Genomic DNA, 19,823 nt, shown 5'->3' with positions numbered 1-19,823 from the left:
AACAAAACTGACCTAAGTGACAATTACAGAATTCTGTCCCAGAATTGCAGAGTACATATTTTCTCAAGAGCACATAAAACATTCCCCAGGATGGACAAATTAGGGACCATAAAATAAAAGATAATAAACTTTAAAAATTTTTATTAGCAATAATTGTACATATGTGTGGACTACATTGCGACACTTCAATGCATGCATGCAATATTACTGATCAAGACAGGGTAATCGGCATTTCCCCTTCTTTGACATGACTTTAGGGTTGGAGCCTTGGAGCCCCTTCCTTCCATTTGCTCATAAAATATATACTAGGCTACTCGTCTACCTATTACAACATGTAATAGCAGAAATTGACTCTTTTGCTTGAACTCAAATTTGATATTCGTTATACAAACTCCCTCTATTCCCCACCCCTCCCAACCTCCAGTAATCACCACTGTGCGTTCAGGTTGAGGTTTGTTCTTTTCAGCCCACACATACCAGGGAGAACATGCACTATCTGTCTTTCTGTGTCTGGCTTATTTCACTTATTGCTGTATAAAAAAATAATTTTTGTATGTTGATTTTGTATCCTGCAACTTTACTGAATTGGTTAATCAGTTTTAACAGCTTTCTGGTGGAGTGTGGATTCATACAAGGTATTTTTGCTGAAATAGAAACATATCTGGGACATTCTCAAACACTTGGAAATCAAATGACCCACTTAGAAATAATCCATGGGTCAAATAAAAAGTCATAAAAGGAATTAGAAGATTTTAACTAGACGTTAATGAAAACGAAACATACTCAGGATGGTGAGAGGCAGCTGAAGCTGCGCCTGGAGAGAGGTAAAGGGCACTAAACGCTTATCTTAGGACAAAAGAAAGTCTTCCGTCAATGGCCTAAGATTTCTTCACTACCAAAGGGAAGCGTACTAAATGAGCAGAGCAAAGAAAACTATAGAGTCGAAAAGGGGTCAATGAACTAGACAATAGAAAATTAGAGAAAAGCCGATAAAAGCAAAATCTGGTCCCTGGAATACAAATAAAATTGATAAATCCCCATAATGATATTTCAGTCAGTGAAGGACTGTGTGTGCAGTGTTGGTTCTGTAAGATTCCGTCACCGTGTAACCATCTTAATCTGTGTAAGCACACTCCGTGGTGTTCATACAAGGGCACCTGCCTTTAGGTGATGTGTGTGTGTGTGTGTGTGTGTGTGTGTATTTATTTAGTGAAATGGAGAGAAGAGAAGGACAGAAAGAGCAGGGATAAACACAAAGGACTAAATTCTGAATATTGGAAGAGGCGCCGTCAACCACAACACCAAAGTTCTCCAGTCACAAAGGAGGAAAAAAAGGTAGTATATTAGAACATCATGCCATAGATCAGAAAATGTACATGAAAGGAACATTCTTTGAAAGGCACAAATGATGCTCACTCAAAAAAAATGTAAATATTCCTGAATCTGAGGAACTAAATTGACTTTTAAAAACTTTTCAACAAGGAAAATTGTGCTCAGATGGCTTCACTCATTAATTCTGTCAAACACTTGAAGATGACATAATACAAATTCTACAAAACTCGTCCAAAAAATAGAAGAGAAGGAAATATTTTCCAACTCATTTCACAAGGCCAACATTACATTGAGAACAAAAACAGTCAGATATTACAAGGTAAAACTACTTACACTTCAATATTCCTCTGTCACATAGACCCAAAAAAAGGTTAAAATATTAAACCAAAGCCAGCAATATACAAAATGAATAATGTGTCATGACCAAGCATGGCTTCAACTGGGAGTGCAAGATTAAGTCAGCATTCAAAAAAATCAATTAATATAACTCACTACATTAACATACTGAAGAAGAAAATCCATGGGATAATTCCCGTGGATGTGGAAAAAAAGCATTTCGCAAAATTCAAAATCCATTGATGATCAGAGAAAAAGAAAAAAGTCTCAGCAAAGTAGAACTAGAAGGGACTTTCTCAGCCAAATCAGGACATCTACAAAACCTATCACATGTGTGTGCACGTGCGTGCATGTGTGTATATGTGTGCACACGTGTGTGTGTATATGTGTGCACATGTGTGAGCACGTGTGTGCGCCCATGTGTGTATTGTGTACATACAAAGCATAATTCCTCATAGGTGGGGATTTTCTCAGGCCTGCAAGTTCACTTTAACACCCAAACATCAGCATAATTCATCATATTAAGAGAATAGAAATAAAAAGTCAAAAACATAGAACCAAACTCAAAGATAGAGCAAACATTTTTTATAAAATTCAGCGTCAATGAAATGTGGCTGCCTAGAAATAGAAGGCAATATCCACAAAACTCACAGCCAACAGTCTTTAAACAGTGAAGACTGATGGCTTCCCATAAGATCAGGCATATGCTATGGATGTCTACTGTTAGCACTTTCTACTCAACACTGAACTAGAGGTCATACCCAGTGCCTTAGGGAAGAAACTCATAAAACCCATAGAGAAGGAAAAGAAATCAGTAGAATCCTGTTTCTTCACAGACAACAAAATTTCAAATATATCATAAAGAACCTACCTTAAAGTTACTAGAATTTAAAAGTGAGTTTAATAATGTCTCCGCGTACAAGATAGTAGGCAAAAATCAACTGCACTTCTACATTTTAGCAATAAACAACTGGAAATTAAAATTACAAAAACAATACCTTTTATAATAGCATCATAAAACACAAAAATAACTCGAGTATATTTAATGAGGTATACTGCAGCATTTGTACACTGAAAACAACAGATACTACTGAAATATTTTTTAAAAAACAAGTGAAGGGGTACCACATCAATTCATCAGGAGACTTACTGTTAAAATGTTAATTGTCTTCCACTTTATCTAAAGATGCAACTAAATTCAGACTCCACCAGTTTGTGGTACATATTTATTAGCTGCATGCTAATTGAATAGACGGATGCTAATTCAATAGATGGAAAACAGCTAAAATAATTTTAACAAAGTTCAAACTGGAGGACTTACAAGATTTTAAAATGTATCAGAAAGGTGCACTAACCCAGATATATCTGCCAATGGGACTGAACAGGGACTGGAAATAAACCCACAGAACGTACTGTGGACAAAGAAGTTAAGGTCATTTAACAGAAAAAAATTATTGTCTTTTAAGTATATGTTACTGGAAGAACTGGATATCTATATGGGTAAAAAGAACAGACTCTCCACCAACAGCATATTTTTTAAAATATTTATTTATTTATTTGAATGTCAGAGTTACATACTCAGAGAGAAGTAGAGGCAGAGAGAGAGAGAGAGAGAGAGAGAGAGAGAGAGAGAGAGGTCTTCCATCCACTAGTTCACTCCTCATTTGGCCGCAATGGCCGGAGCTGTGCCAATCCAAAGCCAGGAGCCTGCAGCTTCCTCCAGGTCTCCCATGTGGGTACAGAGGCACAAGGACTTGGGCCATCTCCTACTGCTTTCCCAGGCCATAGCAGAGAGCTGGATCAGAAGTGGAGCAGCCAGGACTCAAACCGGTGCCCATATGGGATGCTGGCACTGTGGGTGGTGGCTTTTTACCCGCTATGCCACAGCGCCAGCCCCCCAACAGCATATTTTTAAGACTAGCTGATAATGTATTGGAGACATAAACTATCAGGTATCTGGAATAAAATGTAGGAGAAAAAAATTTTAATTAATTAATTTATTTATTTATTTTACAGGCAGAGTGGACAGTGAGAGAGAGAGACAGAGAGAAAGGTCTTCGTTTGCCGTTAGTTCACCCTCCAATGGCTGCTGCGGCCAGCGCGCTGCGGTCAGCACACCGCGCTGATCCAAAGGCAGGAGCCAGGTGCCTCTCCTGGTCTCCCATGGGGTGCAGGGCCCAAGCACTTGGGCCATCCTCCATTGCACTCCCTGGCCACAGCAGAGAGCTGGCCTGGAAGAGGGGCAACCGGGACAGAATCCGGCGCCCCGACTGGGACTAGAACCCGGTGTGCCAGCGCCACTAGGTGGAGGATTAGCCTAGTGAGCCGCGGCGCCAGCCAGGAGAAAATATTTTTTTAAGATTTATTTTATTTATTTGAAATGCAGAGTTACAGAGAGAGAGAGAGAAAGTGAAAGAGAGAAAAATATGTCCCATCCACTGGTTCTGTCCCCAAATGGCTGCAATGGCTAGGGCTGGGCCAGGCCAAAGCCAGGAACCAGGAGCTTCACTATGGTATTCCATGTGGGTACAGGGACCCAAGCACTTGGGCCATCTCCTGCTGCTTTCCCAGCTGTATCAGCAGGGAGCTGGATTGGAAGTGGAGCAGCCAGGGCTGCAACAGGTGCCCACATGGGATGCTGGTGCTGGGGGTGGCTGCTTAACCCACTGTACCACAGCACTGGCCCCAGGAGATATTCATGACTTTGGTTTAGGAAAAAATAATAAATGATACCCCAAACATGAATAGCAGTAGAAATAATTGATGAAACTGAGATTTATTCTTAACTAAAAGTTTGTACAATTCCAAAGATGTGTATATCTGTTTTAAAAACTAAAGAGGCAAGATTCAAATAGGGAGAACTATATCTCATAAAGAGCTTGTATCAAGACTAGATGAAGAATACTCAAGACCCAATAATAAGACATACAATCTGGTTTTTTTTAAAAAGTAGGTAAAAGATCTGACTAGACATATAGCACTTAAAAAGTTAATACACTGACAACTGAAAACGTGAGAAAATATTCAACATCCTTGGTTGCTAGGGAAATGGCAAGGAAAAAACACCATGAAATACTATTCTATAACTGTGAGAATGGCCAAAATGAAAAAGACGGATGAACCCAGTGCTGCTGAGGCTGTAGGGAGATGGGAAGACGTCCTCCGGTGCTGAGGGGAATGCCAAGTGATGCAGCCACGGTGGAAAACAGCACGGCAACTTCTTTCAGAATAAAACAGGCAGGCACCACGTAACACAGTTCCCCTGCAGGTGCACATCCTGGTTCTGTCCAGAATTGGCGCACAACCCCACAGCTTGAAAGGGGCTACACAGTATTTCAGAGATGGCAGAGAGTTCTCTTTTCATCATGGATTGATTCATATAGATTTCGAGGTGATGCACCATTACTGTAAGGACTATGACTGTACATAGAAGAGATATTTGGGGGTGACAAAAATTTTGCCTACTTCTGCAGTCAGCCAGACAGAAATGTGTACAAAGCCCAGTAGAGCTATGCACCCACATTATGCCAAGCACTTTTCTGGTTTTGGTATTGCATAAAGTACATAGGCTCTATTTGTGCCATCTTTGTAATTTACTATACATCTGCAGTTATTTCTAAAAAAGAAGACAAAAATATTATAAAATGGGCATAGGGCCTGAGAAGACATTCCTTAAAAAGAGATATGACCAACAGGTATATGAAAAAATGTTCAATATCACTAATCATTAGAGAAATGCAAATTAAAATCATACTGAGATATCAGTTCCTATCTATTAGGATGGCTTATCCCCAAAATATAAAAGATAAATGTTCATAAGGATATGGAAAAAAAGGAACCTACTTGTATTCTACAAGGGGTCTTCAGAGAATTCATGGGAAATACCTATTATGAAGAAAATTATGCTTGGGTTTCAGAGTTCATTGCACCAAAATAAACTACCCTTTAATCTCACTTTTACAAAAAATGAAGCACTCTGGTATTGACAGGGATGTAAATTAGTACAGACTTTATGAAAACTCAAGAAACCAAAAACAGAACTACCATAGAATCCAGTAAGCCCATTACTGGATATCTGTACAAAGGATTTGAAATCAGTGTGTCGGGGCTGGCATTTTGGCGCAGTGGGTTAAAGCCCTGGCCTGAAGCACCGGCATCCCATATGGGTGCTGGTTCTAGTCCTGGCTGCTCCTCTTCCGATCCAGCTCTCTGCTATGACCTGGGAAAGCAGTGGAGGATGGCCCAAGTCCATGGACCCTGCACCCTTGTGGGAGACCTAGAAGAAGCTCCTGGCTCCTGGCTTCAGATCGGCACAGCTCTGGCCATTGTGGCCATCTGGGGAGTGAACCAGCAGAGGGAAGACCTCTCTCTGTCTCTACCTCTCTCTGTAACTGTCTTGCACATAAATAATTTAGATCTTTAAAAAAAGAAAAGAAATCAGCATGTCAATCCTCATGATAATCCCCCAAAATAGGCGAATGTTCTTACCACCAGGTTGCAGAAGTGTTCATCTAAGAAAGAAATTTTACTCCATTCTATGCAACTATGGGATGGTATTCCAGCCATTTTCAAACCATTTTACCTTTATTCAAAGCATATCTTATCTGTTGGAGAACTAATTGAGACAATTTCAGTTCTAGTGGTTCAGACAAAGGGTTTGTACAGGGTTTTGCGTTACCTTTAAGTCTCCAGGGTGGTGTTTATGGCATGCGATATTACACACACTCCAAGTAAATTGCAATCACTGGGATGCTGCTCTTTCTCCCAAGGGAATGGTCAGTTTCAAACTTGCCTTAAAGTAGTGAACACAGACCATCCAAGACTTAGGTGGCCTTAGGTCATCCTGTTCAGCAAATTCCAGGAAGCAGGGAGTTTCTGGCTGCCAGACAGACATAAATTGGAAAGTTGTACATAATCCTACAACTCAGTTGACTCCTCAGAGGATAGAAATGGAAAACTGTTGGGCAGCCAACCCAAAACTTCTGAGACTCTGGCTGCTGGAACCCAATCACTGGCTGCTCTTTGTTCCTGTCACATGGGAGAAAGGAGCTGGCCCACACAATCAGCCTGCTTGGTTTGGAACAACTTGAGACAAGACCCCATCCTTCCCCTAAGAGAGTCAATACCTATTCACGTCCTGTGTTTCTTCTATAAAATTAATCATAGCTCACGAGTATAGTCCAGGACATCTACACTTTGTATTAGTTGTGAATCATTTAGGGAGCACATTTAAGGAGAGGCTAGCTTGATCCACACTCTATAAAGCTAGCCAATGTTTATGACAGAGCAAAACCACACAAAAACTTTTTTAGTTTTTCAGTTTACAAATTCTCTTATTATGGTCTCTGCCTTTGATAAGGGGCTTAGCTGAGACTCACTTCTGGTATAAAAATCAAGATTTGGGCGATTCACATTATATTTTTATTTGTCAAAGGCAGAATTTTCCTTAAACAGATGATTGGGCTTGGCAATAAAATATAAAGTCAAAAATGATTAATATTCTAGCTTTAGCTTGCGGTTATAGACATTAATTTTTAGTGCAAGTTATGATTGGCAAAAATAAGGGGAAAGTATTCCAGCAAAGCTGTAAAACGATTAAACCTAGATGTGGACTCTCTCGTGAACTTCAATTACACCTTCACACACAATGAGCCAACACAACATTCCCTTCCACGGGTTTGAAGTTCACGGTTCAGAGATCCTAACGGCAGCTTGGGCTGAAATGAAACAGGATGTGCTCTGAGAAAACAGTGGTTCTCCGGGGATAATCATTAACTCTGCGGAGAGAGCCGGGCTGATGAAAGAGTTGCCTTCTGGCCAGTCTGTGGCACGTCAGATGAAAATGGACAGCCTGCGTGAGGCTGAGAATCCTGCTTTCATACCAGGAGAAGGCTTAGAGCCTCGTTATCTGGACAGCTATGCATAGCCTTTAGTCCTAGAATATCCACACTATACTGTTTAAGTAGCGTGAAAAAATCCCCAGTGGACCTCAGGGCACCTGCAGCCTTTCAGTGTTCATGACTGGCTACAAGAAAGCCTGGGTGATGACTATTGCCCGCCCTTAAAATATTAAAAGGCATAGCAGTGGCGGGGCTATGAATAAAACTTTCCCAAGAGAACTTGAACTTCATGGACCACATTTAATTTATTTTCTCTCCGTGTATTCATGATAGAAAACTGCACCTTCATGGAATGTTTGTTTGTGCTCCATCTTTCATTCCATCCCAGGGCAACTGCTGTAACTGATGTAGGTGCTGCACCTCGAATGACAGAGCAGAGGGGAGGCGGAATGCATCAGTTGTGTTTAGAGTGCCATGGAGAAAGGATCAGTATAATATACGATGCACACATGTTTGGTCTACTCACACATAAATCCTCATTACTACCATATTTTTGTAATTTCTTTCTTTTCCAAATTAAATAGTAAACATAAAAGTGAACTGAAAGATTCCCAAGTTTAAGTATCATTACCAAATGTGCTCAGGTTGACCCAGCTAAACCTCTCTCTCCCCGCACGGTGTCCTCAGGACATTGTCTTGGCTTCAGTTCCATCTTTTCTTTCTATTCTTGGATATTTGTATGATTTACCATTCGCTTTTTTTTTCCTCTTCCAAATTGATACCTGGTTTGTTTTGTTTAATCATTTTTTAGATTTATTTTATTTATTTGAAAGAGTTATAGAGAAAGAGACAGGGGAGAGGGGGAGAAAGAGAGAGAGAGAGAGAGAGGTCTTCCATCCACTGATTCACTCCACAAATGACTACCATGGCCGGAACTGAGCCAATCCAAAGCCAGGAGCCAGGAGCCAGGAGCCAGGAGCTTTATCTGGGTCTCCCACATGGGTGCAGGGGCCCAGCCACTTGAGCCATCTTCTGCTGCTTTCCCAGGCGCATTAGCAGGGAGCTGGATCAGAAGTGGAGCAGCCGGGATTCAAACCGGCACCCATATGGGATGCAGCACTGCTGCCTGGGCTTTATCCAGCTGCGCCACAGCACCAGCCCCTGTTTTGTTTAATCTTTATCAGCTTCCTAAGGTTCTACCCTCGAGTTAGGTAATGTTCTCTGCCTGCAGATTTTTTGACTCACATGGAATTGTTTTCTCTTAGGTAGCAGGTCCTCCACTGTACTACCTCGTCTCCTTGAGAAATCACACTATTTCCCTCCTGAATAGTTCAAACCCCCACCAAAACAGAACGGTTTCTTGGCAGAGCTAGAGACCTCCTTGTGATGAATGTGAGACAGCTGGAGAGTGACGGCCCTGAGCGCTCCTGTCCTCCACCACCGCTGACAGCCGTAGCCTCGGATGCTCTTCAGCGCGCTCCAAGAGGCTTCTGTGTCCAACTCCGTGGAAACAGTGCTTGTCCATGTCATCCCTGGCCTCCACTCTGCTGAGCTCACCAGCCGCTCCTCCGTCCTTGGGTGTCTCTCATCAGATTTCAACCCGCTGGGTCACTCTGCCCTTTTTCACTTTCTCGCCCCTGGACACACTTCCTTCTTGCCCTCACACTGTCCTGCTCCAGCTTCCCTCTGGCCTCACTGGCTGTGCCTGGACGCCTTCCTCTGCTGGATCCTTCCCTCGGTCAGAACTTCCACGCTGGCTCACACAGACGGGGTGCGTGCCTATCTCTGTCTTCTGGTCTCTGCTGTTGCTCCAGGTTTTCTTGCACAGTGGTATGATGGTAACGGCCAGGACGACCCCTGTCCATCTCCCCACCAAGTTTTAGCTCACCTGGAACGCCCCCTTGGGGTCGAGTAGGTACCTTGAAGGTAGCCAGTTCCAAAGAGCGCACGCAATGCCTCCTTTTCCTGTCTTCCCCTGAACGCTCTTGCCGCCCTCCACCAAGTGCAGTCAGAAATCAGGGCACTATCCTTGATTCTTCTTCCTCCTTTAACCCATTCCAATCTGTCAGCAAGTTCTAGGAGCTCCAAACAGACCCCTGTCCTTCCCGTCTTCTCAATTCCAACCCTTCTAGCCTGGACCACACTCCCTTCATCTCTCTCCTCAATTATCTGAACTGTTCTCCCTCCTCCTATATGAACTACTTAAAGCCTACTTTCTCTAATACAAAGTGACCTTTCAACAGCACAACACAGGTATTGTGGCAACTTCATTTGTTTTGCTTGTTAAGTAACTCAACACCCCGAGTCAGCTGCCTAGCTGTCTCTCCACTGAAACACCAGTGCTGGATTCCTGCGGTTCAGGGCACACCCATTTCCCTGATTCCCCTCTTGTTCTTTGAGCCAACTTTGTATGTCTCGCTCCTCCAAACAATTTGGAACCACCACCTGCTTGCAGCCAAGCAGCTTTGATTCTAATTGATTCTAGGAAATTCAGCTCCATGGCTACAGCTTCCACTTGTCAACCCCATATTTCAGGGGCCGTCTACCCCCAGTGACTCAATGCATGGTACCAGAATCCCTTTCTGCTAACCGTGTTTGAGAAATTATTCTCCTGGATCCTCTGACACAGTAGGTTGCAGCACGTGACGAATTCAGTCTCTGGCTCCCCAGCCCCTTCCCTCACATTCTGCCATGGTATTTCCGCCACCTCTGTCTTGCTTCTCCCGAGACACCACTGTGTCTTGAGACCTGTCCCAGCAACACAGGGGGACCAGTTCCTGCCAGGTTGCTAAATCCTCAGCCTGTCACTGTTCCCTCAAGGTTCTGAAGCAGCTATGAAAACCAACAGAATCTGCGATCATTCCAATTATCTGAATGACTGGTTGTCCCTAAAGCACTCACCCTAAGGATGCCACCCTGCAGCCGGGGCTGATGGCAGTGGGGACCTACTGCTGGTAAGTGTCATGTTCCACCTGCTTCCATTCCAGCATCCTAAGGGCCAAACCACCCAAGTCTCGGATCCTCTCAAAAGGAGAACCGAAGGGAGTGGTTTTACCTTGGGTAGTTTACCTCGGGAGTTATTCCGGCGAGCAGGAATGCAAGACCACAGAAAGGGAAACGGGGCAAGGGGGGAAATGACACCAAAAGGCGTTATCTAGTGGCCACCAACCTTCTGCAGTGCATAGGAAATGCTCTTCAGAGCCACCTGCGCCAGGGGAGGAGGCCAGAAGCACCCTCCAACCCTCTCCCCGCCGACGAGTGCTGTTTCACAAAGGGCAACTTGCTGCCGTGTCCAGTGTGTGCGTCACAGAGGCAGGGCAGGCTCCTGCGAGGCCCCGAGGCACAAGCTTGCGGTGAGGCAGTCTCTACAGCGTAGACCCAGGGTCCGCGGAGACACTGGCTGCCTCTGTGAGGTGATGCTGAGGCCTGTGCTCTGCACAAGCAATGTCAGGCATGGGGAAGAAGACTCAACGCTGGAGGCTGTTCACCGCCCCTCAGACAGTGCTGCACGTCCCTGTCCCTCTCTCATTGTTTCCTCTGTATCATGGGCTCCCAAACCTACAAGCAAAACAGAATTCCGAAAGTCGCACACGCACACCTGTACCCTAGACATTCTGATTCAGCCATACCCAGTGACAGCCCGGGAAACTTGTTACAAACCCCCCCCCCCCCCCGAAGGATTCGGATGTGACCCAACTGTAAACACACGTCCTTTTCACCTGCAACTCGGGGAATTATTTAGACCACTGCATAAACATGGGAATCTCAATAAAAATCATAGCACACCATTCCTTTGCTCAGAGACCTTGCCTGGATAAGATTCACATGCGAGAAACAGTAAGCACGTTACACGGGACAAAATCCAGCCAGATACTGTAGCCCACCCAGCTGCCCCGTGTAGAGTGCTCCCCAGCAGTATTCAAACTACTCTCCTCCTCCTGCGTTTATACTCAGTTGAATACACACTTAGTAAAGACGTTCGTCTATAAGATGTCTTATCTAAGAGGGATAGAAAGATGACTGTTTTCCACATCCCAAAGGAGTTTGCAGGAAGGTTTTGTGCAAGTTAAGGAACTCTGAGGTGGCTGTCCCAGGAGCAGTCCAGAGCAGGCAGGTTTGCAAAGCTGGAAGCCGTCACTCTGGTCAAGTGAGCAGCACAGGACTTGAGAAGGGTTTATGAATTCCCCCAGCTCTTCTCAAACACCAATGACAGAGCGAGAGAGCGCAGGAGTCGAGGAAGGTGGGTGTGGGGAGAAGGCGGGGTCCCCCCAGGACCCTGTCGGACTGAGCTGCATTAGGCTGGCCAGCCACGACGTGCAGAGCAAGCAGAGGCTGAGCACTTCGGGAGAGATGTGCGTCACCCAGGTTGTGGGTGTTTAAGGGAACTCAGCGTTGGAGAGCTTGAAGGCAAGGCAGTGTCAGATCAGGCGTGGTCCTCTGGCCCCTGGGGGCGCGCAGGTGTGACTGGAAGCGTGATCAGGGATGGAGCAGAGCAGAAGCTTTCGAAGGAAGAGACTCCCCTTTCCCAGCCTGCACCCTGATACCACTGAGTTCCTGAGTCAGAATTGGTAAGTCAGAGATATTCTCTGATGCTTACAACAAGTTTGTGCTTTTCAAGATTTTGAGGCGAGACCAGTGCTGTGGCGTGGCAAGTAAAGCCGCCGCCTGCAGTGCCGGCATCCCATATGGGTGCCGCTTCAAGTTCCGGCTGCTCCACTTCCGATCCAGCTCTCTGCTATGGCCTGGGAAAGCAGTGGAAGACGATTGAAGTCCTTGAGCCCCTGCACCCCCGTGGGAGACCCGGAAGCTCCTGGCTTCAGATCGGTGCAGCTTTGGTCATGTGGCCATCTGGGGAGTGAACCAGCGGATAAAAGATCTCTCTCTCATTCTCTCTGCCTCTGCCTCTCTGTAGCTCTGCCTTTCAAATAAATAATTAACTCTTTTTTTTTTTACAGGCAGAATGGACAGTGAGAGAGAGACAGAGAGAAAGGTCTTCCTTTTGCCGTTGGTTCACCCTCCAATGGCCGCCACGGCTGGCGCGCTGCGGCTGGCGCACCGCGCTGATCCGATGGCAGGAGCCACGTGCTTTTCCTGGTCTCCCATGGGGTGCAGGGCCCAAGCGCTTGGGCCATCCTCCACTGCACTCCCTGGCCACAGCAGAGAGCTGGCCTGGAAGAGGGGCAACCGGGACAGAATCCGGCGCCCCGACCGGAACTAGAACCCGGTGTGCTGGCGCCGCAAGGTGGAGGATTAGCCTAGTGAGCCGCGGCGCGAGCCCTAATTAACTCTTAAAAAAAGATTCTGATGCAGAAGCATCAAGCCCAGCTCACGCATTTGCTCAACTCAGCTGAAGATCTCAGCAGACCAGACTCCCTCCCTCTCCCTGCAGGAGCTTACGGGGAGCTGCCACTGTGTGCCAATTCCCCAAGGCTCTGAAGCCCTCAGGCCCACGGCGCCGCCGGCCCACCCAGCCCTCTGGACTGAACACGACTCCTGGGGAAGAGGAGCCTCCCACAGCCTGCCTTCACCCCTCAGCCCCACACACATCTCTCCTCCACAGATCTGTGGTTTGGGACAGAATTTGGTTCTGGGCTGCATTCTTGGCCGGGGTTTCAAAGCATTAAAGTCAACTTGGCAAGCCTGAAGGCCCCAGACCAGTGGCTGAATCTGTTGGCCATCGATGGCCCTGACACTGATGGTTGCAAGAGGATGGCCTGGCCATTCTGGGAAGCCAGGTCCCTCCAGCCTAAATGCACCCCATATGCAAACACACACAGCCCTGTTTACTTCATCACCCCAGTGTAACTGCCCTCAAACTGTCGCTGCTCTTCCTAAATCATTGGTGTTCCTGGAAAAGCTAATCAGACCCATAAGGAAGAGTCGAGAAAAGAAAACCGCATGAAAGAACAAAGAAAACCAAAATGAGAAAAATCCTTGCAGTTAAGAAGGGCGGCGAAGAAGCAGCCCCTCCAAAAATACCGTGATTATCTCCTATGCCATCTGTCGGCACTGTTGTTGTAAATACTTTCATGCTACACACAAAAGCAAGTTTTAAAAAGTTTCCATAGAGCTGCAGCTACGCACTGGAGATAATTCAGGTATAATTTTCTGGAGGCAAGAGACAGACTATTACACAAACACTCGCGCTTTCTGTGACTCAAAAACAGATGCCAAGAAAAGTCTGAAGCTACTAACATGCCATCCAGAAGGTAACACGTGTTAACATCATTACGTGATCACTCAAAATACGGTTTGCTGTGCGATCAAAAGTTAATGGAATTCAGCGTGCTCTTGTTTCATTTTGTTTTAAGGCTTAACCAGCACAAAAGCATTGTTCGAATGGCGTGGAGCTATGTAGAAGAGGCATAAACAGGAATTGTGGAAGCATTGTTTCAGTGGATTCAGCTCCAAATAGGAAAATGAACTAAATGAAAAATGAAATTACATTGCTCCTTGTAAAAAAAAAAAAGGTAAATAAATTTGTGAATTTAAAAAATCAGTCCTTTAAAATAAATCATTTATTCTCTCCAGCCAACCATGTGACCTTGCTCTCCCCTGGTCCGAGTGACTGGGCGCCCTCTCTCTGTCCCTTCCATTCTGACGGATGCCCTAACCAAAATAAAGCCTTATGGCTCTGCTCTCTGTCTCACGCCTGAATTCTTTCTTGCATGAAGACAAGAACCCCACGGCTTCCGGCTTCCAAGGCCTTTTCTCTGGTGACAATTGCAAATCAAAGCCCTGTTGAGGCTGTTTTGTCATCTTAGAAACTTAGAAAGCTGTTGTTTTTTGTTTGTTTGTTTGTTTGTTTGTTTCATTCAAACCACTCTATGGAGGTGGGGGACAATTGCAAATTTTGTGTTTTTAAGAGTCATTCCACCCAAACACCACACAGGAAACTAAAGGGAAGCTTCCCAAAGGGCCTTACATTTGTGAAATTTGACTTGTGAGGGAAGACAGCATTTTTTGCAGACAACATGATCAATGGGCTAAAAAGTGGCCAATGTGGGGGAAAGTGGGGAAAGATGAGATCAAGGAACCAGGAAGAGTTGGGGTGAAACAGGAAAGGCCTGCAGAGATTTTGAACAAAGGAATCTCGTGGGTTCAGCTGAAGAACTGGCTCGGGGACTTGCAGCAGAGGAACCATTGGCCTGGAAAACTTTTTTGAAGAACTGGACATAGTTTCCATTCTGACTTGTACCAGTTATTGTTGTGCTAGGCTTTTATGTTTTCCACAGTTTCAGGTGACAATAATTTAAAAAGCAGTTACAAGAACAAGGTACTAACCACCTATTCTCCCAGCATCATATTCTCCCAGCAATCCTCTCAACTCATTTTATAGATGAGGAAACTAAAAGCTCTAAGAGGGTTGGTGCCGCGGCTCACTAGGCTAATCCTCCGCCTGCGGCGCCGGCACACCGGGTTCTAGTCCCAGTCGGGGCGCCAGATTCTGTCCCAGTTGCCCCTCTTCCAGGCCAGCTCTCTGCTGTGGCCCGGGAGTGCAGTGGAGGATGACCCAAGTGCTTGGGCCCTGCACCCCATGGGAGACCAGGATAAGTACCTGGCTCCTGCCATTGGATCAGCGCGGTGTGCCGGCTGCAGCGCGCCGGCCACGGCGGCCATTGGAGGGTGAACCAATGGCAAAGGAAGACCTTTCTCTCTGTCTCTCTTTCTCACTGTCATCCACTCTGCCTGTCAAAAAAAAAAAAAAAAACAAAAAACAAACAAACAAAAAGAACAAAGAAAAAAAGAAAATCCCATGGAAAAAAGTGACCCTCTTTCTACAGAAAATTTAGTAGTATCAGGTTCATCCTACTAATGTCATAAAAACAGAAAGTAGGTAATGACGGGCATCTGCTCCTCCTTGGGTTGATTCGTCAATGGTTGGGCACACTTCTACTGGTGGCTACCAGACGGCTTGTTCCTGGGAAGTCGCAGCTTTATTTGTCACAGCATTGTGATGCACGACTTGGAGTCATCTTGGGGGAGCACGCAGGGCAATCTGATCTGTGAAATTGTTCCTGAAATATGCTCTGTCTGTGTTCATGGCAGATTGTCTATGCAGTAGGAGGTCAGCCACCACCAAGACAAGGCGCCACCTGTCGCAGCTTCACGGCCTGCAGGAGGAGGGTGGACGGCACAGTGCAGTTTGTGCCTGCTCCCACACCTATAATCGTCCCCCAGGAGCAGTGGGTCACGCTGAGCTCCTGGTGCAGCTTCCAAGAAATCCAGGATCTGGGGAGAGATTTGCCCAGGCTAAAGAGATCTCTCTCACCTACCCCAGGAAGCACTGTTGTCCACTCCAATCCTTTCAGAAAATTACATTCCAGGAGTTTCAGCTCTCTCTAAATCTCCCACCAAACCAGTAGGGTACCTTCATTCTTGCTAAGGAAAATGTAAAGGTTGATATAAAAATAGAGCTTGGGGCCAGCGCTGTGGTGCACTGGGTTAATCCTCCACCTGCGGCGCAAGCATCCCATATGGGCACTGGTTCTAGTCCCGGTTGCTCCTCTTCCAGTCTGGCTCTCCGTTGTGCCCGTGAGGGCAGTGGAGGATGGCCCAAGTGCTTGGGCCCCTGCACCCACATGGGAGACAGGGAGGAAGCTCCTGGCTCCTGGCTTCAGATCGGCACAGCTCCGCCTTTGCACCCACTTGGGAGTGAACCAACGGAAGGAAGACCTTTCTCTCTGTCTCTCTCTCTCTCACACTGTATATAACTCTGCCTGTCAAATAAATACGTAAAATCTTTTTAAAAAATGAGAGAGCTATTATGCACTGAATGTGTCAACCATTTAACAGTGAAATGTACAAAAGAGTTCTGAGTTGATTATCCTAGTGCTGCCACCGCACTGTGACTGGATTTCGGTGTGATAGGTCAGCTGACTCCAAAAGTCTATTCAGTATCTGCCAAGAAACAGACAGGGTGCTACTAGCTAAGGGACTGGCTTCTATTCTTGGAAACTTCATCATCTGAAAATTATTGCTAGAATTCTTGGTAAAAATGTCAGTATGCCTAGACATTTCTTAGAAAAGAATATAAATTTAAGGTAGAAATGCTTGGTGTTCTAGGAAAATTCCAAGTATCAACAACTCTTAATTTTTAAATTTTATGCCAACAAACTGTCTCCATTTAATGATGTATTTCTGTGTCCTTGGTTTCCTTTATATAGGAAATACACACACACACACACACACACACGTATATATTGGGAGACAAAGAGGATCCTTGTTTAATCCAATAAAAAAAGAGTAGGCTATATAAACACTACCTACAATGTGGTCATTTGGCCCCCATTCCACTGCAGTAAGTTAAGCCCATCCCTCCTCCTAATGATAACTAAAACTTGTGGGCAAGCTGAAAAAAACAACTACCTGAGGATTCTGAAAAATCAATAAAAATTGTGAAGGAATGTCATAGCCTGAATAAGTGACCCACATGGAGACTTTCTCCTCTTTCTCCCCCACCCTCTCCCATCCCTCCCTCCACCTTCTCAACCCCTGGCATCCCCCCTCTTCCAACCCTCAGTCATGGGGTCGGTAGCTAAAACCCAAACAGGATGTCCAAATTTCTGGCCAGAAGGACATGGAAAGGGACAATGAGGGCTCTGTCATGAGATGCCCAGCTGTTTGGCTCAAGGTTATTTCCGGCTGGAGTGTAAACAGGTGATTTATATTTCAATCAGTGAACTGAGTAAGGCAGACTGCCCCCACTAATGCAGAGAGCTGGACCGGGGGCAACCAATCCACACAAGTCCCGGATGGAACAAAAGGCAGGGGAAGGGAAATGCGCTCGCTCTTCTGACCGTCCTCTTTTGCTGTCCACCAGACTCGGCTGCTGTACCATTGGCCCTCCTACATCTCCGGCTTGCTGACCTTGTTGGTTTCAGACCTGGGGGAGTTTTCTGAACACCAAAACCCAGGAATGACTCCACTGGGCCTGTTGAGGCACCAAACCACAGAAGCAATTGTTTTGTTTATTAGGTACTCCATGAGACTCAATGGAGCAAGTGCCACCTCTCTAATGAAAAGCAGAGCTTCTCAGTGTTTCTACCTTGCTTGGGTCTCGTTAGTTTAAGAGCCTCTATTAAATGTGCACATGTATTTCTATCACAATATTCCAAGGTTACATCTACATCACCTTAATGGAGCAACATAGAGAAAAAAAAATCCACCTTGAAGTGCTTCTCCCTGACTCTGTTCTCACTACCAGTTCTCTGCAGACACTCCGGCTGGACTATGAGGAGGCTCTGAATCATGGGAAGCCCTGCAGGTCCTCCTGGCAGCATCGCTCTGAGCAGGCAGCACCTAAGAATGGCGGCCGAGGGGATGCCACGGTGTCCTCCTGCTGGGCGTGTGTTCTTTCAGCTTCCCAGCAGCATGTGAATGAAGCCGTCTGGAACTGAATGGCAGATCACTGGGCTTTACTGCAGCATTTGAGCAGATCAGCAAACTTTAGTGTGTTGGCACTCGCATATTTTTCTAGAACTGGCTTTAAGGGTAAAATAAAATCTTGCCCTCAACATTTAAAGGACTTTCAAATACTACATCACAAATTTCGGTTCTAAAGACATCATTTTCCAAACTTGATGAGACTGTCATAGTTTGTATGTCCATGGCTGTGCCATGACCGACTCCGACAGTATCTCTGTAACAATGAGCATCAGTGTGCAACTCAGTCTTTCCATTTGCAGCCTGACTCTATTTTGTAAAGGGATTTAATCTCTTTTGCCACTGTTTTCCTCAGAGTATTAACTATCTTAATTCATGTAGAACACTTTTGCCAGTGTCTGGTATATAATAAATACTTCATAAACATTATTCATTCTAATTATTTAGAGCCAAACAGCTTCAATGTACCATCTCAACCTGAAAATACATATCGATTTACAGTAAAAACAACTTGGGGCTGACGCTGTGGCAGAGAAGGCTAAGCCTTGGCCTCCAGCACCTGCATGCCATGTGGGCACCAGTTTGTGTCCCAGCGGCTCCTCTACAGTCCAGCTCTCTGCAATGGCCTGGGAAAGTAGTGTGGGAGACTCGGAAGAAGCTCCTGGCTCCTGGCTTTAGATCAGCCCAGTTCTGGGTGTTGCAGCCATTTGGGGAGTGAACCAGCAGATGGAAGACTTCTCTCTGTGTCTCTCCCCCTCTCTCTGTAACTCTAGCTGTCAAATAAAACAATAACTTTTTCAAAAAGAGTAAAAACAACTTGCCTGAAATTCTTTCTAAATCGTAAGTGTTCACGCTCCAGATATGCCTGTACCAACAATGAGATTAGTTTCTTGATTCAGTAACGACTGACACACTTGGATAAATATATAATAAAAGGGACCTTGAGTAAAATTGTTTAAAGTCAGAGTCTGAACAATGAAAGCAAAAAGAAACACAGCATTATGATAGTTCCCTTTTCGGGAAAGCCATCAGGAGAGAGCGGTTAGCTTGGTGCCAATCCCACTCAGGGTCCCTGGCCCCAGCTCCCGACCCCAGCTTCCTGCTAATCAAGACCCTTAGAGGCAGCACTGATGGTGCACGCAGCTGGGTTACTGCTGCCCACATGGGAGACCCGGACTGAGCCCCAACTCCCAGCTTTGGCCCGGCCCAGTCCTGGACATTGTGGCTATTTGGAGAGTGAACCAACAGACAGCAGACAGGTTAGTTCATTCATTCTCTCTCTCTCTCTCTCTCTCTCTATGATACTTCTGAAACTTAGAGTGAAATATTAGTTTCCTGTCTCAGAAGCTGACTCTGTTTCCAACCAATGACACTGGAGCTCTTTCACTCAACCTTCCCACTTTAACTGACAGGTATCTCTAGTCTCTAGTACAAAAGGTGTTCTTACTTTGTTTACAGGTTTCTGTAATCTTCTAATATTTTAGAAGGTTTATTTCCTAATTATTTTATAAGTATCTCAACATATTAAAATAATGAGAGATACAGTTTCGAACAAAGTCATACCATATTTTCCTCTATTCAATAATGTAAAATTCCAGGGGCTGGAATTATAGTGTAGCAGGTTAAGCCATTGCCTGCCATGCCAGCAACCCACTGCTTCACTTTTGAGTCCTGGCTACTCTACTTCCAATTCTGCTTCCTGCTAATGGCCTGGAAAAAGCAGTGGAGGACAGCCCAAGTGCGTGGGCCCTTGCATCCACGTGGGAGTCCTGGATATAACTCCTGGTTCCTGGCTTCAGCCTAGCCCAGCACAGCCGTTGCGGCCATCTGGGGAGTGAACCAGCAGGTAGAATATCTCTCCATCTCTCCCTTTCTCTCTGACTTTCAAAATAAATAAATAATTTTTAAAAAAAGATAACACCGAATTCC

At 45.4% G+C, this 19,823-nt stretch overlaps 1 long non-coding RNA gene across 2 annotated transcripts in view; it reads right to left on the bottom strand.

The window, feature by feature from the left end:
• Nucleotides 1-3,198: 3,198 nt before the first annotated feature.
• LOC103349986 (uncharacterized) overlaps nt 3,199-19,823 on the bottom strand; it is a 119,987-nt gene continuing 103,362 nt past the window's right edge. For both annotated transcript variants that reach the window (XR_016210359.1, XR_016210358.1), the window contains one exon: nt 3,199-3,624. This is a non-coding gene — a long non-coding RNA (uncharacterized LOC103349986). The remainder of the gene's footprint in view (nt 3,625-19,823) is intronic.

This window comes from Oryctolagus cuniculus, chromosome 7 (assembly GCF_051225735.1).
Source record: "Oryctolagus cuniculus isolate XC-2025 breed Fujian yellow rabbit chromosome 7, ASM5122573v1, whole genome shotgun sequence".
NCBI lineage: Eukaryota > Metazoa > Chordata > Mammalia > Lagomorpha > Leporidae > Oryctolagus > Oryctolagus cuniculus.
Note: the sequence above shows the minus strand (reverse complement) of the source record. Positions and strands in the feature narration are given on the sequence as shown.